This window comes from Arachis ipaensis, chromosome B02 (genome assembly GCF_000816755.2).
Source record: "Arachis ipaensis cultivar K30076 chromosome B02, Araip1.1, whole genome shotgun sequence".
Classification (NCBI taxonomy): Eukaryota; Viridiplantae; Streptophyta; class Magnoliopsida; order Fabales; family Fabaceae; genus Arachis; species Arachis ipaensis.
The window spans coordinates 77,296,435-77,300,634 of NC_029786.2; the positions used below are offsets into that span (position 1 = coordinate 77,296,435).

Consider the following 4,200-nt stretch of genomic DNA (forward strand, 5'->3'; position numbering starts at 1 on the left):
GAATCGTAAAAGCTCCTGGATTTTATTTGTTGAAGATGATCCCAATTTATTTATGTTGTGACAAACTTCTTGTACTTTTGCATGTTTTTTTTTTTCAAGGTGTAATAGCATCTATGTCTCATTCTGTAGTTAATATAATACCTTCTAAAATTTTTAATGGGTTGGATAGGGTAGATATAACTGTTCTAGGAGCTATGCCAATTATGGATAGAAAAACCTTAGAAAAGTTCTTACTTACTTGCCATATTTGTCGGAATAGAAAAGACGAGGAAAACTATGTCTTAGTTGCTTGGGATCTTGAAGAGACAATTTGTTATCCTTATCTTAATAAATCGGACGCATACTTTACTTTTATGTAGAGTGCCTTTTTCTCAGACTTGATGTAAAAAAAAAAATTATCGACTTTGAGCAAGATGTTCTATTGATTTATCGGGTTGCTCCTACTTAACTTTGTTCGAATTCTTGGATTTCATGAAAATCTACCAGCTTGTTAGTCGTACACATGATCTTCCTCTTTCTCTTAGGATTTTCTTATATTTTTTTCACTTAATAAAACCTTGTAGCTCAGAGAAACTATAGTAGATGATAAATGCCAAATACCGATTTAGACAAGTTATAAAGTTTAAGTTCATCGTAGCTCTAAACTGATAATTAAGACTATCAAAATTTAGTTTAAAAATATCACAATTCAAAATGATAATTAGGAGTTAACTCCTCAGTCGTTCTCCCTTAGAATCACAATAGAGTGCTCAACCATCTGTTACGAAGGAATCAAGAGTTTGATCACAATTACTGAATTTAAATAGCAAGAAATTAAAAAAATAAGCAATAACTAAATGTTAAAAGGAATTAAACTAGAAGCAATTAAGGTAATTAACTAGGAAAATAAAAACAAATTCAAGTTATAAAAGATTTTGGCAGGGGTTGAGGGTTAAGGAACAATATCTTTGTCACTAACCACAATACGATAATTATAAAGAGCAAATCCAATTCGTCAACCACTACAGATTGAGAAAAGTCAACTTGGTTTAATTAACCCTAATTCACAAGTTCTAACCAAATTACTAATTGAATTTAGTAAAATGTTAGTGTCAATGAAAACAAGATTAATTAACATCTTTAAATTATCAATCAACTTGAAGATTAGTAACTCAAGTTCACCTGAGTTTCCAACCCAAAGCAAGAATAAAAATCTACTCTATAACTAGTTTATGTATTTTGTCAAGCATCTAGAGTACATAAACATAAAACTTCAAAAATTACAAGAATTAGTATAATCTACAACTACATAATTTAAGAAAGCAATAATAACATCTCCAACAAGCAATAATAAAACATAAAACATCAAATTTATTAAAGGAAATGAAAAATTCAACAAGAGTTCATGAACTAAAACAGCATAATAGAGGAAGTAACAAGAAATTCTAAAACATTAAAGTAACAAAACAAAAAATTATAAACTAAAAACTACAATTAAACAAAACTAAAACCTAGAACTTAAAAAAAAATAATAATAAAAAATCCTTAAATTCTGGAGCTTCTCCCTAAAATTCAAAGACACAAAACGCTAACAAAAAAAAATAAAAGAAAAAATGAGTGTATGTTGTGTTGTATCATCGCCCTTCCATCCTTCCTTTAAATGCATCAGAAATGGACTGAATTGAACCCAAAATAGATTCAAAATTTCTTCCTCTAAAATTTCTACTAATATTTGTCATATCATGTGCCCTTCAAAATGAATTATTGTGGATGTCCTTGAAACACTTATTAAATGTGTGACTCTTACGTATAAAAATTTTTCAAACAGAAAAATAGTCGATTTTCTTAACTGGAAGTTGTACTTACCAAGTTACCAATGGGTTACATGAACTGGTTTGAATTTAGTTATAAGCCAAAAGGTATACCTAAAAACCCAAATGCCTTCATAAACTGCTTAAAAACATCTCACCCAAACTCCTGAATAGCTCTACTTAATCTTCCCAGTGCCTCATAAACCTCTTCTGATTCAGTGTGTGATATATCACCAGAAACAAATCCTTGAATGACCCCATTGACCTCAATGCAGCTCCACCCGGGTTTCTTCTTTAGATCCTTTTCACTCATCATTCTCCTCAACTCTTCAACCTCATTCCAGCTTCCAACGCTAGCTTTTATGTTACTCAACAGAGTATAATATCCAGCATTGTGAGGTTCTAGCTCCAAAAGCCTTTCTGCTGCATATTCTCCAAATCTTCTGTTTCCATAAACTCTTGAAGCAGATAGAAGTGCACCCCAAATTCTGCTATCAGGCAAAACTATCATCTTCAATATTATGGCTAAGGCTTCATTGAGCATTCCGTTTCGACCTAAAAGATCCACCATGCAAGTGTGGTGATCCAAACCGGGTTCAATGCCGAAACCCCATTTCATAGAATAAAAAATATTGCAGCCCTCAGTAACCAGACCAGAGTGGCTGCAAGCAGAAAGTAAGCTCAAGAAGGTAACAGGATTCGGCTGCACTTGTTCCTGCATCATTAAATTGAAATATGTTAATGCCTCAAGACCAAAACCATGAGAGCCAAGTCCTTCAATCATCGTTGTCCATGCTACGACATCTTTGATGGGCATCCTATCAAAACATGCTTTTGCCGAAGACATGTTGCCACCTCTCAAGTACATGTTTAAGATTGAGGTTTCAAGGTGAACATTACCTTTTACAGGTCCATTTAACAAGTCCTTTATGAGGTAGCCATGGACAACTTTACCCGATTTCAAAGCTCCCAGGTTTGCATATGCATCGATTAGGTTTCTCCATATTTCTGGGGCAATATCATGATCTTTGGGTTGCATTTGCTGGAATAAAGATATGGCGTCTACAAAAGAACCATTTTGAATGAAAGCTAACATCATAGCACCCCAAGTGATGTTACTTTTACAACGGATTTCTCTGAACAGCTGAACAGATGTTTCCAGTCTTCCACATTTTGCATAAAAATCTAGCAGAGAAGTGAGCAAAATATCATCATAAACCCCCGTTTTTATGATTAAGCAATGCATACCCTCACCCTTGGAAAGACTTGCAGACTTTGCAAGTGCTGATATAACTATTGTTAAAGTCTCGATGTTCCATGGACGCACTTCTAAGCTGTGCATTTCATTGAACAAACGAAGCACTCTAGTCATGTCTCTTTGTGAGATGAAAAATGAGATCAAGACATTCCAAGAAGCCACATCTGTTCTGTCTACTTCACTAAATAGAAGTTCTACTTCCTCCGTGCTGACTTTACTAGCATACATTCTCAAAACTGAGTTTTTCACTGACCAATCCATCAGCAATCCACTCTTGAATGCATACCCATGAATTTGAACTCCCTCGTTTAATATCTCCGAAGCACAACATGCTTGCATGATCACAACAAGCGTTACTGAATTCGGTTCCAATTCGATCCTCATCTTGTTGAACAAATCAAAGGCCACACTAACTTGCCCCTCAGATATATACCCAGCAATCATTGATGTCCAAGAAACCACATCTCTCTGCAGCATTTCGTCGAACAAGTTGCAAGCATAACCGACACACTCGCATTTCACATACGCCTCAATCATGGTATTGCAGAAATATAAATCCACATCCAAACCCACTTGAATTGCTACACAATGGATCATTTTTCCAAGAGAAGCATCAATCCTCATTGAAGATAATGCTCTGTTCATTATTGGAAGAGTGAAAGTGTCATGGGGGACGCCCAATTTTCTCATGTTTTTGTATAATGAAAAAGCTGAATAGAACAATTCCGCGTCAACATGGTACTTCATTGCCAAATTCCACGCCAATGTGTTGTTTCCCAGATCCTCCAAGGTTGTGTTGAACGCACCAGGGACACTGGTATGCAACATTGCACTGGGACGAGTAGGATATGCATGTGATTTTGTCCAAGTTGGAAGATCATGGCATGAACTGAAGGGAGCAAGGAGATGATGGTGGTGTGGGAATTTCAAGTGACGGGAGTGAAGAAAGCAAAGAGGAAGAATGTGAAGAAATTTAAGGACATGGTGATGATGGTGACGAAGAAAAGAGAGAATTTTGAAGGCTTCTAGGAATGCTGCTATTGATGCTTGGTTATTGCCAAAACTACAAACGGATTAATAGTCAAATAAAAGATGTTATCCATATATATATTTATATAATCATGGATTTAAATTATTAATTAAAACCATACG

At 35.0% G+C, this 4,200-nt stretch overlaps 1 long non-coding RNA gene across 1 annotated transcript in view; it reads left to right on the forward strand.

Annotated features, from left to right (window-relative positions):
• LOC110268897 overlaps positions 706-4,200 on the forward strand; it is a 10,361-nt gene continuing 6,866 nt past the window's right edge. Inside the window, exons 1-2 of the long non-coding RNA XR_002357638.1 lie at positions 706-718; positions 1,008-1,088. This is a non-coding gene — a long non-coding RNA (uncharacterized LOC110268897). The remainder of the gene's footprint in view (positions 719-1,007; positions 1,089-4,200) is intronic.